The sequence below is a fragment of the Dermacentor variabilis genome, chromosome 8 (assembly GCF_050947875.1).
Source record: "Dermacentor variabilis isolate Ectoservices chromosome 8, ASM5094787v1, whole genome shotgun sequence".
Lineage (NCBI taxonomy): Eukaryota > Metazoa > Arthropoda > Arachnida > Ixodida > Ixodidae > Dermacentor > Dermacentor variabilis.
Genome location: NC_134575.1, coordinates 140,759,836 through 140,783,576, shown reverse-complemented (window position 1 = coordinate 140,783,576; position 23,741 = coordinate 140,759,836). Strand labels below are relative to the sequence as shown.

The 23,741-nt window shown below is 49.0% G+C and overlaps 1 long non-coding RNA gene across 1 annotated transcript in view; it reads right to left on the bottom strand.

Annotated features, from left to right (window-relative positions):
- Positions 1-5,991: 5,991 nt before the first annotated feature.
- LOC142591633 (uncharacterized) overlaps positions 5,992-23,741 on the bottom strand; it is a 93,571-nt gene continuing 75,821 nt past the window's right edge. The window contains exons 2-3 of the long non-coding RNA XR_012830463.1: positions 19,663-19,721; positions 5,992-6,480 (exon numbers count right to left, since the gene is read on the bottom strand). This is a non-coding gene — a long non-coding RNA (uncharacterized LOC142591633). The remainder of the gene's footprint in view (positions 6,481-19,662; positions 19,722-23,741) is intronic.

Below are 23,741 nucleotides of genomic sequence, written 5' to 3'. Positions count from 1 at the left end.
TCCCACATCTTATTACCCACCACGTTTCCGTGACCCATCTGAATGGCGCACTGCTGACGACAAGCATATTTGTTTTCACTGCTGTCAAATCGGGCACATTTCTCGACACTGTCGCAGTCGCTGGAGTTCCCCGACCCGGTCTACTTATACTGCCTACTCTCGGCCACAAGGTGGCCTTCTCTTCCCTATGCCGCATGTTCCGATAATGCCGCCACTGGTTCCCTTATGCGGAACCGCCCCTATTCTTATTCGCCTTTGCCCCAATGACGACAATCTAGCTCTCCCCAGCCCTGTCGCTCCTTCTCGCCGACTCCCTTCGGACGCCGCTCCCAGCCGGAAAATTAGACGATGCAGCGCCTCGACGTGACGCTGCATTGCTCCCTACGTCGCCAAATCCTCTACTGAAGTTGCCCACTCTTCTAAACCTTCTTCGCCTGCAAGTCGGCGGTGTTTCTCTGTCTGCTCTTATAGACACTGGGACGCAATAGTCGGTAATGAGCGCAGACCTTCGTAACCGCCTGAAGAGAATAATCACGCCCGCCACGACACCTGTTGTCCGTGTCGCCGATGGCGGAACAGCCCCCGTAATTGGTATATGTGCCGCCCGCGTCTCCTTCACCGATCACTCCACTATCGTGCTATTCACTGTCACCGCTCATTGTCCCTACGACATCATCCTCGGTTTAGACTTCCTTCTCGGACATTCTGCTCTCATCGATTGTTCCGCCAGTGCCCTCCGCCTTTACCTGCCTGTTCTGGATCCCGCTCAACCACACCCTAGTCGCCTCAGTTCCATGGACTTCGTTCGCTTGCCACCTTCGGCACTCACCTACACCCGCATCGCATGTCGGTTTTCACGGCCTGGCATGTACCGTTCTGTGCGTCGCCACGCCGCTCCTTGTTGAACGCTGCCAATGCCGCAAGCGCCCTTCAGCCCTGCCTGCAGACGAGCTACATCCGATTGATATCCCTGTAGAGCCATTCTTCCGCGTCAGCCTTGACCTTCTAGTCCATTCCCCTACGTGTATCTCTGGAAATAAATGGGTTGCGGTCGCGACAGACTAGGCCTGGCGCTTCGCAATTATCCGAGCATTACCAACAAGCTGTTCTCCGGCCAACGCTGACTTCCTCCGCCACGACATAATTCTACATCATGGCGCCCCTCGGCAGCTCCTCACCGATCACGGCCGGTACTTCCTCTAACGAGTGGTAGATGACATCCTTCGTGCCTTCACCACTTAACATAAGCTCGCCATCGCTTAACATCCACAGACGAATAAACTGACCCAGCGTCTGAGCCGAACGCTAAGGGAGGTGCTGACCATGTATGTTTCACCTGACCACCGTGACTGGGACAGCGCGTTACCAATTTTTACCTTTGAGTACAATTCGTCACGGCATGACACCGCTGAATATTCACCGTTTTATATACTGTTTGGCCGAGATGCTATATTCCTATGCGAGGCTCACATTCGAGGCACAGGCTCGACCTCTGCCACTGTAACCACTGTCTCCGCACGCGTGCGAATCGTTCGTGAGCATTCAGTCCAAAAATTAAAGCACAACTAGGATGGCAATACCAACCAGCTTGGAAACATGCGTACAAATGGTCCTTGTATGACGCGTCAGTGGACAAGGTATGTTGTGACACCTGTCGCGCTGCTTGTGAGATGAACATTTTTCGTCCAAATATTTCTATGGGTAAGGTCTCTCGATTGTCGTGTGTGCAAAATAGGTTTTTAACTTGAAGAAAGCTTTGTTAGAATTTATAAGTTATAACACCTCGGACCTCCACCGTGCGGCTATGAGCGGGTCCGCAGCTGTGAAAAGGGGCGAACGGAGCAACTGCTCGTGCACCTGGGAAGTAAAATATTTAAATAAAGATGCAAGGCAAGCGTTGACAGCGACATTAACTTCATCGCAGTACTTAGCATGCGAGGGATTGGCAGTACGTGTTCATTATGATGCGGAAAGTAATCTAAGGCAGCTTCTGGAACTTCGCGTCAATGGCATTCAAGAATTGAAATCATGGTTTCCTTGAACCAAGCACTGGTGATTCTCGCACGACACTTTGACAAAATTTTGACGACTTTGGCTAATGATTTTCTCCGTTCACACACAAATTAGATTCGCGAAGTGAGGCATTATGTTGTGATCATAGATGAGACGATGTACACATCAGCTAAGGAGCAAGTATTTATCTACTTTCGTGTTGTTCTAAAGAAGTTCAAAACACATGAGCAATTCTTGAATTCTGTCATACTGTGGATACCAGTGGGCAGTCTTCTTTTCCTTTTAAAGGACGTCTTCTGCCCTATTAAACTTAGCATTCACACTTGTCGTAGGCAATGTTGTGATGGCGCTGTAAATATGAGGACAGCATGGCGTGTTACAAGCCCTCACAAAACAGGAGGAGCAGTGAGCACTGTATGTACACTGTCTTGGACACAGGCTTAACCTCGTGATGCAGGAGCGGAGTCCGAAGTTGAAATGTGTCGCGATTTCTTGGGCACGAAATCAAAAATGATAAACTTTGTAAGGTGCTAACCAAAGCGCTTAGATATGTTACAGGTATTTTATAAAGAAGGTGAGAGCGTGAACTTGCGGAAGTTTTGTCCCACGAGGTGGGCGCTAGAAACCGCCTCTCTGAAGTCGATTGTTCAGAACTATAGCCATCTTGTACCGTTTCTTCATGGTCTATCATAGAAGAACCGAATAACGCAAGAACCAAAGCCAGTGGATTTTTCAAAGCACTGCCAAAAATTGACACACGCTTCATCATCAAACTCCTGACACTCATGTTTCCACGATTACAAACAATAAGTAGTACGCTGCAAAAAGCAGCACTGAGATTTGATCAAGCAGTAAAAAAGAAAGGGTCAAGAGTATCAGGTAGAGTTTTAGAGGTCATCAAAATATGAATTTTGAAGTTTTCAGAACGAGGCACACCCAGAGATGCGTAAATTGGATCTAAATGTTAAATAGAAAGAAGCTCCTGCGCCAAGGCAAAGGAACAGCCCACGACGGTGTGACGACGGATCCATACCTCACGTAATTCTTACGGCTGATGACATGTAACACCAGCGGGTCTACGAGGTATTGGACACAGCAGATTCCTAGCTAAACGACAGATATCCACCAGAACTGTGGCAGCACATGACACTGATTGATCAGTTTTACCCATGAAATCTTTTTAGCTCCCTTTACCGGCGAATTTCAAGAGACCTTCAGCGAAAATCGCGAGCTGTTATACGGGCACTGAAAGATGCGATGGGACGAGAATGAGGCGAGAACGAAACGAGAGCATGTGAGCATCGCTGTGAGGGGGGGGGAGAGAAAAACGTGATCATCCGGGCAACTAGCCAATGCTTTATAAAGTTCGGTCTCTTGCGCCCAAACCATTGTACAGGACGGCATTACATAGGCTAGTTATTTCCCAAGCAAGCTAAAAAAAATATTGCTTCCAATTTCTTCCTAATTTTGTTCAGAGTATCACTGCAGCTGTAATTTCATGTACGCAGAAGTTTAATTTGTCGTTTCCAAATGCGATGTTCAAAAGCCTGACGCAGTGCACCATAGACGTCATTGTCATCTTTTTGCGCTGAGACAGGGTTGCTTGCGCTCTCTTCTACGACAGAGGTCCGTGGGTTCCGCGGCGCCGGTTTTGCGCCCCCTACTTGGAGAAATGGCGCCACGCTGCGTGGCACGGCCGGCAGCGTATGGTGCAACGCGGACGGTTGTGAGATGTTTGTGAGTAATCGCCGCAATTATTCCAGCCAATCTGCTTTCCCGATAACCGTTTCATTCTTGGATATACTTTCGTTATTACGGAAGCGCCACCATTCTTTCACTGCGAAAGGTGAAAGAACGTAGGTTTTGAAGTTCTACTGGCAATATTTTGAGCCTGAATAGATCAAGGTTCAACGTAGTATGCTCACAGACATAGCAACGCAGTGCATTACACCCATGGAAACATTTCAGGGTATTGTGGAGATGCAGTCGGGCGACAACTGTGACCAGGTACGAGATCTTTAGCCCCAGGCGGCTAACCCTCACTAAATTGCTATCACTATCGCAGTCACATCACGCATGCCGAAGACATCGTTTTCATGCCTCTGTCGTGTCAAAACGTACCTGAGCTCAACAAGGGGACAACCGTGGCTAAATCACATAGCTGTTTTCTTAGACACAAAGAGTTCGCTCGCCAAATATATTTCAGTGACATCGCGGAGAACATTATTTAGAGATCAATTGTGCGTAGAAATATTCTTGTTTCTTGTTAGTCTTCGTGTAAAATGACAGCGAACTTCATAATAGTGAAATGCCCCAGCTTCATTGAAGCTGTCACAGCCCGTGACCTTAATTTATCCGCTTTCGTAAAATCTGCATTTCGCCGCTTCATAATTACATTTCCCCTTTGTGGATTTTTCTCATCTTTTTGTTCTCTATAAAGTTTGGTAGCTCCTTTACATTCTTCAAAGGCAATGAGTTTATGACTGTCTAGATCTTATATTGTTACCGTATTGTGAAAATGTTTCCATTGGCAAGTGTTTCTGAGACAGGAAGAGTTTAGGATTTCTTTTTACTTTTGAATTGTTAGCTTATCATGGAAATGTTTGTATTGTCCAGGGGCTCTTACAAACGAAGGGTTTGTAATCAGTTTACATTTGAATTGTTAGCTTGTTGAAGAACTATCGGTGGTGCCCATTGCTTTCTCTCACTTATAATAAGGGCTTTATGAATGTCTACCAACAAATTACTTGTTTTTTAGTTCTTCTCATTTACTTATTTAGTATCTTGAGAATCATACGGTTTTTCTTTTTAGCAGATTCACTCGACCGTAGGAACAAAATTTTACAGCCACTTTAGCATACGCTAAACAGGATGAAGGAGAAAGCCTATGATTCACGAGATATTCATTACGTTACTTTACATTTTCATTCGAATGCCTTACTTCCTACCACCAAAGGTCGTGAGTTCGAGTGCCTTAATTAACTCAACCTAATGAATTGTTTCATAATTAACTTCGCTGTAATTAACAGCAAAGGCCGGAGTTCGACTACCACCAATAGCCGAGGGCTCGCCTCCCACCAAATGTCGTGGGCTCAAATTCCTTACATAAATATATCGTAATTAGATGTGCCTTTATTATCTTCGCCTTCATTAAGAGCAAAGGAAGGGGGTTCAACTCTGTCCTTTCAGGATGCCAATTGGAATCCAACTTAGATATTGGCCGGTTCACCCATATCTCCAAGTGGTTTTGACTCCCACCAGAGGTCGCGGGTTCGACTCTCGAGTTTCGCGATGGCAATCGGAATCCAACTTGGCGATATGGACGAACCGGCCATATCTCCAAATTTTATTCCGATTGCCACCTATGTCGTCGGTTTGAGTGCCCTAACTCTAGCCCAATTACCTGTGTCTAAGTTAACTCTTCCTTAATTAGGACCACAGATAGTACTCACGCTTCTCCTTTGCTTTGGCTTCACGCTTCCTTAAAAGCAATTTATTGCCTAAATGACGCTAATTTTCACCAAGAGTCGTGGGTTCGACTATTATCAAAGGCTGACGGGTTGCGAGCCACCAAGAGTCATGGGTCCTAATAAAATTCGCCTGAATTAAAACCATCGTTATGGGTTCAACTCGCACCTGATGCCGTGGGTTTGACTCCCTATGAATTTTGATGCCATGAATTTGGGAGCCATAAAGCCGGACATTGAATTTTATGTCCCTTGAGCCGTCTAAGGCTTGCTGCTGCTTTCATATTGGACTCCGCGTGTGCATATCTCTTGCCCAGGAGCAAGCTTGATTGGGGGGGGGGGGGCACAAATGAACAGAGGGTGTGAACTGGGGCCGATGCACCCGCCCTTCCGGTGGCAGAATAAAAACTCGGCGCCTATGATCTGAGCGGAGGCGCAGATGTTGACGTTTTTCACACGGACGTTTTTAATTTCGTTGTTGATATTGTACAGCGTCAGCATGGGGCTCGTAACCATCGCAAGGCTGTTCCGAAGCGTTCCTTGTATCTCGTGCATACCAACGCCAACATTTTCCCCAATGCTGTGTTACACCGTGGCCGTGCGATGAAAGCGCACAACGTGTGCGTTTTGATCGAGCGGCCGTGGTTGCACGAAGATGTCGAAAAGGCCGTTATCTACGCTTACGTTCGACGCAGTGACGTCCATGCTTCCCCACGAGGTGTGATTCTGCGTTAAGGCAGGGCGCGCAGTGGCCGTGGAAGAGTTACAGGCTCCTGGGATACGCCGTGCTCGTTGGGGCCTGTTTTCATCACGTTTAGCGGGACGTAAGCCGATGTCTGCAGCAACCGCCGGCTGTCCCGTAAGCGTAACGTTTACGGCGCGGCTTACCACGTCTGGCAGCTCTATGGAGTGATTTTCGCCGACACCAGCATTACGGCCAGCATCAAGCGCAGTAGCTGCAGGCACTAGGCCGACTTGCAGCGCACACCCGAGCACGATCCTGGAACAAAAATTACGTAGTGGTTAGGCCAACACTTGTACACGCTTGTCATCAAAGCGTCGATGCTGAGTAGGTCTCCGAGAACATCATGCACACGCAGAGAGAATGCTAAGCTGGCTCTCTAGCAGCTGTTTATGATAAAAGCGACAAACGTGAAAAAGAGACGCGCTGTAGTGACTGATTTCAGTTCAATTGTAACTACTATTATTAGCACGCATATATATAGGGCTATTGCAATAAAATTACTAGCAGTACAGTTCTGCCTGTTTACAGGCAGCACACCCATAGCAGAACCTACACTAACCTGGCTCTATGCACAAAAGAATAATCACGTAAGAAAGAAAACAGTTGCCCCGTCGCTTTTGTGATATTTATAAAATCATAAATGCGAGCAAGTAATGACATCTTATTTGAAATCAAGAAAAAGAAATGGGCATGGGCAGGGCATGTAATGAGGGGGGAAGATAAGCGATGGTCATTAAGGGTTACAGAGTGGATTCCAAGAGAATGGAAACGTAGCAGGGGGCTGCAGAAAGTTAGGTGGACGGATGAGATTAAGAAGTTCGCAGGGACATCATGGCCACAATTAGCACATGACTGGGGTAGTTGGAGAAGTATGAGAGGCGTTTGCCCTGCACCGAGCGTATCGAGTCTGATGATGACGGTGATGATGCTGAAATACGAGCAGTACGAAATCCCCCTATTTAATTTCCCTAAGAAATCTACGAACAAAAGCGAACGCTAGCCTATTTAACCTGGTCATATAGCTTCGTGTAACTTCGCTGTGCAGAAACTAACAAAGACAAATGGAAACTAACATCCCACAATACAACGGACGGTGCATGTTTCCGATAAGCTAATTTAAGAACCCTACATGTGTGCGTATGTGGCCTTTATGCTAGCAGTGAAGGCTGTACTGTTGAGTACCTATGCTATCTTGATAAATATACAAAGACATGAAACACTTTTGTATAATGCGCAGTCTGCACATGCGTGTGCTACTAAGGAGCCAACAACTGCGTTCGCAACGTAAAGAAATAAAATAAATTTCCCTCATATTGATACGGAACAGCCGCCACAGTGGGCTGCACTGAAGAAGAGGAAGATGACATATTTCCGAATGCTATATGGTCACCATCTTGGCCACCGCTGGCTTACGTGTAAATATGTTGTAAATAGCCTTGTGCGTCAGCTATACGTAACATTATTTATTAAAGGGAAAATGAGATATACCCAAACATAGCAATTTAACTGGGTTCCTCGAAAGAAAAGCCTCGCAGTTGAAGAAAATTCGTCCTGGTCCGGGACTCGAACACAGGACCACCGCCTTTCCAGGCCAGCCGCTGTACCATCTGAGCTAACCATGCTAACCAGGCTAACCTTGTGGGTTTCCGCAGGTCTATTTCGTCAAACATTATTTGGTGGAAGAGGGGGGTTTTCACGCCTGTCCCGCACTGAGCGTACCAGTCGCAGACAAAGGGACTGTCGCTATTGTTCGCATGTGCTCTACGCGAATATCCACCGCTTCAAGCTATATCGTCGTCCTCTTCAGGCTCAATGAGCATTGCTCTCACGAACTCATTCTCAGTATGGATTTTCTCGCCACTCATTCTGCCCTCATTGACTCCGGCCGGCTCACTTCGCCTTGACTTGCCTGTTATGGCGCTTTTGTGTAGACTATCGCCACCTGAACAAAATCACTAAAAAGGACTTTAACCCTATACCACGTATTGATGACGCTCTAGACTGCATGTACGGTGCCACCTATTTTTATTCAATCGACTTTCAGTCCGACTACTGCACATCACCGTCGACATCGACTGAGAGAATAGTGCATTTTGTACCTCTGGCGGTCTTCATCAGTTGAAAATGGTACCCTTCAATCTCTGTAACGCGCCGGCCACCTATGAACGAATGGTGGACTCTGATTCAGGAGTTCAAGTAGTCCACCGCTTTGTGCTATCTGCACGACATCATCGTTTTCTCTCCCACATTCAACGACATCTAAATTGTCTATCAGTGATTCTTGTCGTGTTCCGCCAGGCCCGTCTTCATTGAACGCTTAAAGATATCACTTCACTCGCCACCAATTCCCTTGCCTCGGACACCTCGCAATACAATCGCGTGCGACCTGATCCGTACAAAATTCGCGCGATTAGGAACTTTGTAGTCTCCTATTTCCGGCGCTTTACAACGGATTTTGCGACAATTGCATGTACCCTTACCGACCTCTTGCAGAAAAACGTTCCGTTTTCCTGAATTTCTGGTCATACAGAATCTTTCTTTCTCATCTCACTGCTTCGCTTACCACGCCTTCTGAACCTAGCCCATTTTGACCAGTGTGCCTCAACGCAAGTTCAAACTGGTGCGAGTGGACAGCATGGACATGATCGTGTCATAGCCTATGGCAGCCGAGTGAGCGCAAATGATCAAGCAAGGAGCGGGAATGCCTAGCTATTGTGGGGCGAGTTACGAAGTTTCGTCCATAGTTGTACGGACGTTCATGCTGTCATCACGCTCTCTGCTGGCTACCCTCACACGCTGGGCTTTAAGCCTACGAGAGTACACGTTCTCCGTTGTATATTGTGGACAAGGATGCAAAATCTTTGTCCGGCTACCCTGTAGACGCGGACACCATCTCTCCTGTTTTCTGTGTCACAGTTGCTTCAAATCATCCACAATTACCACCGCGATCCTTTTTCACTAGCCCTCGTCGACCGGATAGATTCGACATCTGGGGAAGCCTCTCTCCTGACGTTTCTCCTCAAGAAGCAGCCATTACATCACCGTCATCTTGATCCCGACGGCCGTGAGCTTCTGCTCGTCATGCAATGACACCTGCGTTCTACTGTCCTCTGCGAACTTCACGATACTCCCTTCTCTGGGTGCTTGGGCGTCTTGCGCACATACGACCGTATACGCCGTCACTTCTTTTAGCTGGATCTCCGCCCGCTCTATGCGGCAATACGTTGCCACTTGGGAGCCCTGTCAGTGCTGGAAGCAGCCCTCCGCGTTTACAGCTCGATATCTGTAGCCTGTTCCTTCCAGAACATTTTCCGTATTGGTTTAGAACGTCTTGCGCCAGTTCCTCTCTCGGGCTCCAATTGGTCGCCGTCGCTACTAATTACTCTACGCGGTACGCCAACACGAGAGCCCTCCCGACAGGTTGCGCAGCTGACGTCGCAAATTTTCTTCTCTACAACACTGACCGGGGCCATAGTATTTTCTCGGCAGTTGTCTGCGACATCCTCCGCTCCTCCTCAACAAAGTGCAAATTCAGCACGTCATACTACCCACAGGCCAACGGCCTCACGGAACGCCTCAACCAGACCATCACCAACATGTTTTAGAAGTACGCTGCGGCCCACCGCTACGACTGGAATCTTCGTTTGCCATATGTGAGGTTCGGGTACAATTAATTGCGTCTGGACACCAGCGGCTACTCACCATTCTATCTCCTATATGGACGAGGACCCGCGTTGCGCTTTGACAACTTGCTGCCCTCGCCCGCACGTTCTGCCACTGAGTACACCCGCAACGCGATCGCTCGCGCCAACCGCGAGTGACAGCTTGGCCGCTCCCCTTTACAGGCCTCGCAGGAGCATCCCAGACGCCTCTATGATTCCCACCATCGCAATGTCCACTTTTCTCCGGGTTCTAAGGTGCTTCTCTGGACACCCGTCCGCCGCGTTCGTGTCTCCGACGTGCTTCTGTCTCGTTATACTGTTCCATGCCGGGTGGTGCGACGAGTGACCGATGTCACATATGAAATCATCCCCGACGACCCCGCCTCGTTGTCAGCAGCAAGTAACAGCGTTGACGTAGCAAGTCAAAAGCCCTATCACGCACCTTTCACTACCGAGAGAGATAATGCGGAAGAGCCGCCACTGTGTGGCTGCACTGAAGAGCAAGAAGACGGCGTATTCCCGTTTGATACAGGGCCGTCATACGCCCGATTATTGGCCTATCCCCCTTAGTGAGTGCGACCCACGACAGAGGTTCATCATTATCATCGCCATCTTAGCCGCCAATGGCTTACGTGTATATATAATTTAAATAGACTTGTTCATCAGCTGCACGTAACAAAACGTCGCACGAAGACGTCCAATACACAGCATAATAAACCGCTGACCTTATTTCGCTATATCACATACCATCGTGGCAGAGCCCTTTATTCCGTACGACAACTGTTCATGTACTCTGCATACATCGTTGCGGCATACCGTAATATGTATTTTTACTTTAGAAAAAAAAAAGATTTCTTCTCACCCTTCCGTTCATCTTGCTGAAATTTTGCATCACTGTCGCATTTTATTATCCGTGTCACAAATCTCTTGGCACTGTTTCTTCTCTCCTTTGTCAAGGAAAAAAATATGCAACTCGAACGCACCTGTTCTAAAGTACCTGAAGAGAAGCTGTTATGAAGCAGGTAATTAAATCATTCCCAACGAATGGCAATCAGTACTATTTTCTATACTATAATTCTTATTCGCATTTAATTACATGAAATGTTTGTGTTTCTCAACCACAAAGGTGATAATTTTATTATCATTAAATTTTTATATCCATGCACTACATACAAGCTACGTCAAATACAAGTACCAGATAAGACGGAGGCATAGTGTGGGACGTTTACGCGGTGGTGTCACAAGGACAAAGTATGGCGCTTGTTTAAGTAAGTATGGCGGCCACCAGTCTCTACACAGAAAAGTGTGACACGTATCAAGCAAAATTTGCGATTTTGTGGCTGTGGTGTCGTAATGAGACATGTTTATTCAGGAGCATTAACCACGAAGGAGCACACACCCAATAGCACATACTGAGTGTCTAGATGGAGGAAAACGATGCAAGTGAAATAATCGGTAAATACAATTCAGCTTTCCTTTTATACATCGCTGTGTTTTATACACATCCGGGAGCCGAGATTACATATTCAGATTTTATGTAGAAATTCATTTTATTTAATTACGCAGAAACAGCTGCGCATAGGTGTTCAGCAATCAGCCACTTCGGTGGTACCTTCATGTGACCTTTGTATATGTGGGCCGCAGAACTACTGTACGCTTCATTCTGTAATACACCTCAGGAACTGCAATTCACCAAAACGTAAAATGATCACTTAGGTGATCGGGTTTCACTTTTACGTAGAGAGTTTAGGTGAAGATATCACAGGCATTCGCAAAAAAATTGCTTTGATTTAGCAGCATTTACATTCAAGTACAAAGCGCAGAACCAATTTGGATACCTTTTCGCCGGGAGGCGCCTCACTAAACGTGAACATGTAGCATATTGACCTGGGGATTCCACGCATAATAATAATAATATTTGGAGTTTTACGTGCCAAAACCACTTTCTGATTATGAGGCACGCCGTAGTGGAGGACTCCGGAAATTTTGACCACCCGGGGTTCTTTAACGTGCACCTAAATCTAAGCACACGGGTGTTTTCGCATTTCGCCCCCATCGAAATGCGGCCGCCGTGGCCGGGATTCGATCCCGCGACCTCGTGCTCAGAAGCCCAACACCATAGCCACTGAGCAACCACGGCGGGTGATTCCACGCATGACGGCGGTTATAATTGCCACGGTGTGAAGAGGACAGCACGTCGGCGGCTGCAGATATGATAGGATGACGGCGCTAGCATGACTACGGCGACGACATGACCATGACGGCATGACGATTGTTTAAGGACGGCGCAATGTTGGTGAAACCTTCATGGCGGCCAGAATAATGTACACTTCATGACGACGATGGCTTAATATGCCGGCTTGAGCTTGTGTTTGTGATTATATAGCTCATCTGCCCCCCTGGGCCCCTTCACTTTGCACCATATCCGGTACTAGTTCGCACTATACAAGGGGATGGTCCATCGATCAAGACAGCAGCCAGCAACTAGCAGCCACAACATAAATTTGCGGGAATAGTTGCGAAAACATCGCTTTGAAAAATTGAAATTCGCCGTCACCTTTTCAGTTGTTGAGCTTTTATTGATTTCAAAATTAACGTTGCAATTACATTAGCTGGTCGTTTCTGGTGTCTGCCGTACTGCAAAACGTTATCCTTGATCTAACTCCATTACTCGCTGTTAAGTGCAGTGTGGATAGCTGGAGGTATGCGGGTAAAGACAAAATGGCATTTTGTGTTTCATTACAAACTAAACAAGTAACCGCATCAGACGAACATGAGGACCATAAAATTCGGCATTGCAGTAAATGTCAGCATTAATAAAGCAACAGAATATGCTAAACATTTTCCGAACAGGTTTAATAAAAAACACTGTACGTGAGCCCCTGAAGGTTCTGTCCACTTTCCTAGTTCGCAGCTATTATGGGTGGTAACGTAAAACACTTAGCACGCAAACGGCTTCAAAGGTGACTCGAGTGTCGTGCTTAACTCGGTGCTTAAACGCCCGTTACGTCATACATACACCAAGAAATTGCTAAGTTTAGCAGTCGGAAACCGCAAATAAAAACGACGACGCCGTGGTTGGCTCCGGGTTAATATTTTACGTTGATGGTAGTTCGACCTGCACCTAAGTCTAAGCACAGAAACATTTTTGCATTCCACCCCCTTAGAAATGAAGCTACCGGGATCTTGAACCAAACCCGCGACCTCGTGCTCAGCATCAGAATGCCGTAACCACTGCGGCACGCCGGCTGGCCTCAAAAATGTAGGGAAACCGACAGAGATAACTGAAATAAGACGAAAACGCCCGAGTATGCCCACAGCCTTATGACTGAGCTCACGTTGTATAAGAACGCAAGGTATTCGGCAAGATGTTAAATTTTGAGCGCTTCCCCTGAAATAATTTGTCGCCCACGGGCATTCAATGTTCGAAGAGCATTTAAAAGTGCTTACCAAATAATCAGCATTCAGGTATATTAGGCTACAAAACTCCTTGCTGACCCTAATGCCGACGCTCGGAAAACAATGCTGCTGATCACGATGGCGGTGGGAATGAGCCTAAACGATGTGGCACGCACGAGCAACGGGGCGTGGGCCTATAATCTTGTGGTTGTACGGCAAACAGCTTAGCTTGCGGCACGCATGTGTATTGACTTGACGTAAATGCTTCTGTTGCTGCTTTGTTATTCTTGCTGCCTTTTATATATAGCTCATAACTTTAAGGGGAAATTGAACATGTTTTGCATAGGATACAATATGAAATGATGTTCTTCGCGCCTACTTTATACTATAACAACCAATAATATAGTTATGTAGGTATAGCGCGAATTTCGGAATATATGCATAGCGAAGCTCTCATGAAGCGTGTACTGCTCTAAAGTTGCTCATCCCTTTCGTGCATTTTTGGCTGTTATGGATATGTGCCATAGCATGCAGATCATCATCAACACGTGGCCATCATCTCAAGGAGCTAGCTGGTGTTGACACGATAAAACTGCACGAGCTATTGTGGCCTGGAAAGAGAACATTGGTAGAGAGAGGAGGAGGAAATAACTTTAATGTGTCCTGAGGAACCCCTCCCCACCCACTCTTGCTTTAGTGGGCGGCAGGGGTCGCGGGCCGCACCCACGTTGGGACGGGAATCCCGTGAGCCTCCGCCATTTCGTGAGCCCTCTGGAAGGCCCGGAGCTGGGTCTGGTGGTCGTCGCTTTGCAGGGCGTCCACCCAGTCTTCTTCTTTAGTGAACACAGTGCCGCTTAACGCGGAGCATTGCCAGAGCATGCGCGCTAGCGAGCAGTAAGATTCGCCACAATCCGGACATTGCGGCTCTACTTCTGGTGAATAACGGCTCAGTCTGCCTCTCGAGGGGAACGACCCTGTCTGAAGCATTCTGAATATCGATGACTGTGGTCTAGTGAGTTTAGCGTGGGGGAGTGGGAAGGTCCTCCTCGACATGATTTCTGATAGTGAATTGTGGACCCCTAACCGATCGAGCTGCTCCGTGCTTGTAGTGATCGGAAGACCTAGCACCCTTTTGACGCTCTTGCGCATCAGTGTCTCTATTTTGGCCGCGTCTCTCTTGGTCCATTTTAGCGCCGAGGCTACGTAATTTACGTGACTCATGAGGAAGGCGTGGTAAAGTCTGATGAGATTGCTCTCGCTGAGCCCTCCTCTGCGGTTCGTCACCCTCAGGATCAGCCGGAGCATGTTCTCCATTTTGGACGTGAGTTTCATGACAGTTTGTGTGTTACCACCTTTCGCCTCAATTAGCAGCCCCGGTATTCTTATAGTGTCCACTCTGGGAATCGGCTGGCTGGCATTCGTATGTAATTTGATCGGTATTTGATTGATCGGCGTCAAATTCCTCATGCCTTGTTTTGAGGGCCTGTACAGCAACAGTTCCGATTTGCTGGGTGACAGACGGAGTCCCGTTTCCTTCAGGTACTCTTCCGTTGTGTCCAGCGCCTCTTGAAGAGCCTGCTCGACTTCTGCGTCAGACACTCCCGGGCACCACACCGTAATGTCGTCTGCGTACAGGGCGTGATTGACGTTGGTCACTCTCGTCAGCCGGTCAGAGAGCCCTTTCATTGCCAGATTGAATAATAGTGGGGAGAGCACCGCCCCTTGTGGGGTGCCCCTCGCGCCCAGCGTGTACCAATCGCAAGTGGTCTGTCCTATTTTGATCGCGGCTTTCCTGTCTCTGAGGAAGGAGCCTATGTAAGAGTGGAATTTCCGGCCGAGCCCCATAATCGAGATCGTTTCCATTAGAAATCTGTGTTTGACCGGGTCGAACGCTTTCGCTAGGTCCAGAGCCAGTATGCCCCTCGTGTCTCTGGTCATGCCGTCAATTATATGCTTCTTGAGTAATAACATTACGTCCTGTGTGGAGAGGCCCGGTCTGAAGCCCACCATGTTATGTGGGAAGAGGTCCTCTATCTCTATGTACCGAGATACTCGGTTATGTATGGCATGTTCGGCCGTCTTGCCTACGCACGAGGTGAGCGATATTGGCCGCATGTTCTCCGCCGCAAGTGGTTTACCGGGTTTCGGTATAAGTATGACCGAGGCCTCTTTCCAGACCTCTGGTACTTGTCCCGTTTCCCACACTCTGTTTATTTCTTCGGTGAGCTTCTCGACCGACTTTCCGTCTAGGTTCTTCAACAGTTTGTTCGAGACCCCGTCCGGGCCCGTAGCGGAGCGTCCGTTGAGGCTTTGTAAGGCATCCCAAATTTCCGATTCCGTGAAGGGCGCGTCAAGTTCTTCGACCTCTGCCCCGGGGTATTGTGGATAGTCGCCGTCGCCTGACGGGCCCAGTGGGAGATACGTCTCCGCCAGCTCCTTTAGGAACTCGCTTTCCGTTTTGCCCTGCTCCTTTTGCTGTTGTAAAATCCTATTGACTGCCAATCTCTGATTGCCTTTGGATTGCCTTTCGTCTAACAGTTGCTTTAGGAGGTTCCATTTGCGCCTGGTTCTCATTTGTCCGTCTGCCGACGCGCACACCTCGTTCCACTGTTGCTTGGAAAGCTCGATCGAGTGCGCTTTGATTTCCCGGTTTAGTGCCGCTACTTTCTTTCGTAGTCTGCGATTCAGTCTTTGCGTTTTCCACCTGGCCGTGATGGAATTCTTTGCCTCTAATAGGTGTGCCAATCTCGCGTCCATCCTTTCCACGTTCAGTTCAGTTTGGACAACCCTCGTCGCGGTGTTAACGTCCTCTTTGAGCCTTCTAAAAAGACTGTCTAGATCAGCGTATTCGTTTGTGTCTTCCTTCCTTATTTTGCGGAAGGCGTCCCAGTCGGTGACCTTAAATTCTCTCGGTGGTGCCGCCCTGATGGGGATCGTGACCGCCAGCATGTAGTGGTCGCTGCCGAGGTTCTCGTGCAGGTTGCGCCACTCTGCCCCTCGCACGTTCTTGACGAAGGTCAGGTCGGGCATCGTGTCCGGCGCCACCGACGTGCCTAGTCGAGTCGGATAGCGGGGGTCCGTCACCAGCTCTAGCGAGCACGTAGTGACTGCCACCAATAGCCGCTCTCCCTTAGGCACGGGCCTTGCGTAACCCCAAGCTCCGTGGGGCGCGTTAACATCTCCTGCCACTATTAGTGGGGCCCCCCTGGCCATTGAGGCCGCCTTCGTTATTATCGATGTGAACGACTGTCTGTGGTCAGAGGGCGGGCTGTACACGTTCACTACGAATACGCTGTTTTTCAGCCAACTGTTCGGTATGAGTTCGATCACGGTTACCTCCGCTTTCGCGTTGCCTAATTTCAAATCCCGTTCCTGGAAAGAGCATTTGTTCTCGACGAGGGTCGCCACTCCGCGCTTACCCTGTTCGAATTTCGACGAGGCGACCCGGTAGCCGGGCAGGGACGCCTCGCTACCCAAAGTTTCTTGTAAGATTATGACGTGCGGTTTGTCCGCCTGTGAGGCAACGAACTGTAGCAGCGGAGCCTTGCGCTTTTTGAAGCTAGCGCAATTCCACTGCCACACTACCAGCTCTCTAGTTGAGTTGGTCGCCATGATTGATGCCTTGGATTTGTTTAGCACCCGCAGGCGCCACGTGTCCTTCGATACGCGTCACTCTTGCCGCGAGCGCTACCATGCTTTCCGCTAGTTGCTTGACCATTAGCTGCAAAGAGCTAATCGACTGCTTAATTCCCAATAGGACGCTACTGGACTCGGGTTCCGCCGGGTTTCCCTCCTCCGTCAGGGGAGGGGCCCTGCGTTTGGACGAGCGAACCGACTGCTCCCCTTGCGGGGTCGGTGTACTTTGCGGCACCTGCTGCTGCTGTTGTTCGACTAGCTGAGGAGTGGAACCGTGTTTCCGAAACGATTCGAAATCCGCCCTCATTTGCTGAATCTCCGCCTTGAGGCGCGCGTTTTCTTCCGCTAGCTGAGCTATTCTAGAGTCTTCCTTGTTATGCTTTGGCAATGCTACCTGCGTTACCTTTGATTGTGATTGCGGTTTTGGCTTGGCCCGGTCCGCCCAGGTCGGCCCTTCTTGATTGCGCACTTGGGAGCGGGAGTGCCCCCTGGATCGAGAACGGCCTCTCGATCGGCTGCGCTGTTGTAGTGTCGGCATTGTCGAACGTCCTCCCCTGGGGGCGCTTGACACGCTCGAATCACGTGATCTACTCTCCAGCTGTTGCGGATGGCTTTGCAGCTGCGATTTCTGCGCATATCTGCGTCGGCGCCTCCTGCGCCGCACGACGTAAGGGATTTGGTATCGTTGCTTGCACTTGCTGTCCGCCGTCGGGTGTTGGCCCCCGCAGAGGACGCACTTGGGCGAGCACTGGTGGTCTGCAGCCGGGTCGTTGGCTCTGCAGCCGCGGCACCTCTTCTTGTCAGGATTAGGACAGATGTCGACTCTGTGACCCAAGTCACCGCAAGCGTAGCACACGTCGTTCTGCCCCCTGTAGAGCGTGCAGCGTATTAGGCTTACGCGACACATGACGTAGTTCGGCACTTTCATGCCGTGGAAGAGCACTACCACCGCCGAGGTGTTTTCGATCCGCTCAGCTTCCAAGGCCATGGAATTTCTTTAGTTCACGATCATGGCCTGAAGCTGGGACTCCTTGATTTCGGGGTCCACTCCTCTGATGACACCCTTGCACGTGTTGTCCGGCGCCGCAATGTATGCGGCCACATTGTATGCACCTTCTCTTAGGTGAAGCTTTTGAACTCCGGCGTATGCGTTCGCGTTCTTCTCGGTTGGCGTGGACACGACGAGAATGTTCTGGGTTCCGTTCGGACAAACGATGTCTTCGTCGGTCTCGTTCGGCGGGAGTGAGGCCGCCATTGCTAGCGCTTGCGCCAGGCGAATCTGACTCACTTTTTTTACGTCGAGGCCGTCTCTCGGCCTCACTATGATGCGAATGTGGTCCCTCGGTAGCCGGGGGAGCCTCGACGCGGCGACGAGGCGCTTGACCGCGCACTGCGGGCCGGCCGTGCGGCGGCCGCCCTTCGTCTCTGCTCGTCCCTCGTTGCCTCGGTCCGGAACGGTCGGTCCCGGTGTGTTTTTCTGCCCATGGCCGTCGTCCAGCCTGGGCGATTCGCTTCTTCTTGGGAGATGTCCTCTCCCTCCACAACGGTCTCCATAACGGGCATACGGCCGCGCACACGTACGAGCGAGGCCTGGGCCTGCTCGCTCCTCGCCCCCGACTATAGGCCTAGTCGGGTAAGGCTAGCTGAGCCGCGGCGTAGTCCGAACTAAAAAGCCTCGGAAATGGAAAAGAGTTCACTGACGGGAAAAAAATCGGACATCGGCGTGTTCCTTAGAAGAAACTGCGTCGAATAGTGCACATTTCGTTGCCAGGAATCACAGAAATCAGTCCGAAAACGAGCACAGAAGCGGGAGCCGAACATTCCCCATACGCACTGGTCGGCTTCTTCTTCCGGCAGAGAGAATTTGCAGTTTTATTTTCCATGCATTAAAGAAAGTGCGATTGTGGCCTGTGCCGTTATGTCCTTTCAGTGATGTTATCAGTGTCATCACTTTGTAATGTTTTTTTTCTTGGCCTAGTAAAGTGCGCTTAAAACGTAGTAGCCGTAATAATTTACAAGCCCAATAATTTTTTTATTTTTGAAAAAGTCCCTTCATTGTTGAGCTTTGGTTAGTGTGGGCTATGTGGAGAAGGAAAGCTTTTGTAAGATCGTGTGCCAGTTCGTGTTGAATCGCATCGATTACCTTTCATTAAGCTACCGTAATTACTTTCGGCTATAAAAAGACCATGATAATCTGCAATTTCAGATGAGTGACTATATGTGCTCTGACGGGGTATACTGGGCATCGGCTAGACGACTACGTCTTTTACGAAGGGGCTCCAAATTGTTGTCCCAGCATAAGAAGAAAATATCTCACCTATACTTTTAGGCCCTGCAGTAATAACCTATTTTACCGAATTAAACCATGTCATGGTGTACTGCTAAATGCTATTTTTTAGCTCTAAACAGAATAGCTATTGTTTTGGCTGCGTTAACTCGGTAGTAGAGTGCATGCATGTAGCTAGTTTTGCCAACACAGCAAGAAAGACTGGTCATGACATTTTTTTTTCTCATTCGGAAGTATATCTTCTACAAAAGAGGAGAACGATGACTCAATAATTATAAATCCCCGTACGACACAGACAGGTGATGCTCACGTGCGGTTCGCCAACACCAGCTTGCTTCGAAATTGAGCAGGGTGGACTTTCGCGCCACCAATAAAGACTTACCGCAAATCGCATAGCGAGAGAGATAGAAATATATTGAACAATATTTTTACAATGAATAGCTTATGACGTACCCACGAATTCTGGACATCTCGCTCAGTTTAGTTTTTTTGCCACCACGTGGAGTATCCACCTGAAAGAATCGAAATTCGTGCCATCGCGTAAGCCATGACGCACTACTAAAGAAAACAGAATAAAAAGGTGCACACATGGAGACTGTTGCTTCACCTCGGTACTTATAAAAGAATGCGCTTATGTATCAGCCTTATGTGGAAGACGACCACCTGCTTTCTAGACTGGCAATGGATCAGCCATTTTCCTGGGCACCTGGTCAGACAGCTCGTAGGCATTCAGAGTGAGATGTATGGCTGGGATAACTGCCCCCGCGAAGGTTCCTTTCTTTTGTTTTGTTTTCACTTTGCTTTTTTTTATTTGTGCTCCGCTGCAGCGGCGGGCTTGCGCATAGTCAGCGTTATCTTTCGTGAGTTTTCTATAGCACCGGCGAGATGCAGTAAAGAAAGCTTTACCTCGGGCCTATCCGTGGTGCCGGCTCCCCAAGTACATGTGAAACACAATGCTTTTATGAGAAAACCGGTCAACCGATTTGAATGAGAACTGTTGTATTTAGGATACTTAAATCACTGTGACTGTAGCAAAGAGAATTTTGATTTAGGCCGTGGAATTTTTTTACAATTGCCTAGAATCGGTAAATGTAAAAAAATTAGAATATGACGTTCACAAATTCCTAGCTCAGCCTCACAAAGCGAAATCTCATTTGTATACACTGCATTCGTTGGGGCATCTAAATTGGGCAAATTTGATGTATGAATTTATGACCTTTGAAAATTTTACAATGTATGAAAGGGTGTTGGAAATGTCATATCCAGAACTTAGTACTACATTTCAGTGTGGCATTTTTTGCCCAGTTTTGATGAAATGTTAGGTGCACCTTGCGGAATGGCGATATAGTTTTTGTTGCAGATGTAAGGAGTTGGATACTTCAATCTTGTTTATTGAGATTGCCCAGCTTTTTAAGCATTTATGTAAAAAGATGGTGCCAGTCTGATAAAAAAATTCGCTTTCTGAAGTCGCTACATTTCAACTGTTTCTCTTAAGTTCAATATAACAAATACATTTCGGTGCAGTTGTTGCTGAGAAGATTGTACTGCAGATTTCCCAAGAAATAATGGGGTTTTATTTACCAGAACCACTATCGGAGTATCAGGCAAGCCGTAGTGAAGTAGTGCCAAAATTTTTACCACCTGGCGTTCTTTAACGTTTACCTAAATCTAAGTATGCGGGTGGTTTCGCACTTCGCCCCCATTGAAATGCGGCCGCAGTAGCCAGTATTCCATCCCGCGACCTCGTGCTTAGCAGCCGAACACTATAGCCACTAAGCAACCACGGCGGGTGAGCGGCTCATGGAAGTGAAAGCTAAAGAGTATAAATCTATGAGAGCGTCACCGATTACTTGAACTTTATTCATTTTTCATAAACGGGAACCATAGCGCCATTAAGGCATTATCGCGTGCGGCAAACGTCAACATTGTTGCGGTGCACCGCATCCACAAGAAGTGAATTCCAAGCAACAATAGTTCTTAGCAAAAAACAAAAAACATACGAAGTGAAAAGACCTATAAACGTACGGCATAACTTTAAGTGGATAGGCTTTACGCGAGAAAAAATAATTAGGTGCCGTCTGATGAGCAGACTCGTGTACGAATATGGAAGACAGAATAAAACACCTTAAATCGTAAGCTCTTCCGTCGTTCAAAGGGATCACACCAAATTATTTTTTTCATTGCTGTTACACTTACAAAGCGGCCGTATCTCCCCAGGACATGCCTTGCCGCGCCAGATGGGACTTTTCTAATACATAAATATGCACACGACAAAACGAATCCAACACTGCGCAACATACCCCAAAATTGGTAAAACATGTTTTATACGCTGCATCTCATACCGAGGAATTATGGACACATACTGTGGCACTTCACGGAAATGCCCAAGCGTAACCGAATGGGGAAAACTGCAATAAATATATATATTTCAAAGCATCGTAGGAGGATCGAGTTTCAGCTAACCGAAGTCGTGGCGCAGTGGTTAGGACGCCGGCCTCGGCTTCGGGAGGTGGCCGGTTCGAATCCCACCACCGCTAGAGATCCACCGCATAAACGCGTACAAGTGTCTCCCCTGCCCAGAGCATGGCTCCAATTCGTGGAATGTGCACTTGGGAGGCGCTGCTAACTCCGCTGCGTCATTCTTCAAACCAGCTTAAAGTGGCTAAGCATCACGCTCTGTGGTTGCGCTCTGTGGATGCGCTCTGCGGGGCCTTTCTAAAATATGTATTTATGACACTTAGTTGAAACACTGGTCGTGCGTTAAAGCAGTGTTTTTAGACAAGCGACGGGCGGTAATGCCACAAAGGAAATACCGCGGGTACCTGCCGTGGTTGCTCAGTGGTTATGGTGTTAGGCTGCTGAGCACGAGATCGCGGGATCGAGTCCCGGCCACGGCGGCCGCATTTCGGTGGGGGCGAAAGGCGAAAACACTCGTGTACTTAGATTTAGGTGCACGTTAAAGAACCCCAGGTGGTCGAAATTTCCGGAGTCCTCCACTACGGCATGCCTCATAATCAGAAAGTGGTTTTGGCACGTAAAACCCTATAATTTTTAATTTAAAAACCACGGCAGAATAAGAAAAAAAAATGACACATGAACTCATCTACTGCACAAAATGGGCATAGAGAGAGAGAGAGAGAATCAACTTTTGTGCTGAGCCCTTAGTGACGGTTGGTGCGCGCTGGCACCAGATGGGGTGGAACCTTCTTCTCAGGTCCCATATGCGTCCAGCAGTTCCTGGCCCCTAGCCGCCAGCGCGAGCTGGGTCGGTAGGTCGGGGCTGGACAACAAGGTCTCCCATCGCTCGGGGGGGTTGGGACGGGGGAGGGTGGGGGGTAGGGATGGTGGGGGGATCTTGAGCTTAGTGCACTCTGCAAGGATGTCTGCTAGAGTGCCTTTTGACCGTCTGCAAAAAGGGCATGAAGTGTCACGCTCTGTTGGGAACATCTTATGCAAGAGCACGGGATGCGCTAGCGACCCCGCTTGCGTGCGTCGCACGATCGTTTGCTGCATTCGGTTGAGTTGCGGATGCGGACGGGGAAGCCTACATCTGCCGCTTCTGTACATTTGCGTGATTTCTTTGTAGCTTGTCACGGGGTGCGGTAGCTCTGGCTCGTCCTCGGCCCGGATTGAAAGTTCTCGGGCATAGTGGTCGGCGAGTGCGTTGCCTTCCACGTGCGAGTGAGCCGGGACCCACACGAGCTCAACGGCCCGTCCCGGTGATTTGCATTTGGTGAGGATCGCTATAGCCGCGGGAGAGATGTTCCCCTTGCGGTAGCTTGCGTAGGCGGTCTGGGAGTCTGTGACCATGGTCCTCAGTCCCGGTTGTGCGAGTGCGAGGGCCACGGCCACTTCTTCTGCTTCGGCTGTATTCGTCGTCCGTATCGACGCGCCTGTGACCAGTTTATCAATGGTGGTGACGACCGCCGTTGCTCTGGTTCCGTGCTTGGGAAGCGAGGCGTCCGCGTAGAGGACCTCGGGGTCCTCTTCCAGCTGTCGAGCCAATGCCTTGGCCCGCGTAGAGCGTCTCTCGTTGTTCCTCCCCGGCTGCATGTTCCGGGGGAGGGGCTTGGTTTTAATAATGTCTCTCCACGTTGTGGGGAGCGGCTCCGTTGTCGGTAGCTGTTCAATTTGCCATCCTATCTTGCGTAGGACGGCCCGACCGTGCTCTGTCCGGCTCAGCCTTACTCTCTGGTGTGCTTCCACCAGCTCTTCCACCGTGTTGTGGGCACCCATTTTCAGGAGCTTCTGCGTTGACGAGTAGACTGGGATGCCCATGGCGAGTTTGACTGCTTTCCTTATCGTCGTGTTCAGCGTCTCGCGGTTCACCTTCGCAAGTTGGAGGTACGGGGCGGAGTACGTTACGCGTGACACGACGAATGCCTGCACCAGGCGCAGTGCGTCTTCTTCTTTGATTCCTCTGTTCCGGTTGGTGACTCTCCGGATCATGCTCAGGACTTGCTCGGATATGGTCTTGATTTTGTTGACGGCTGCGTGCGCCTTGCCGTCGCTGCGCAACAGCAGGCCCAGTA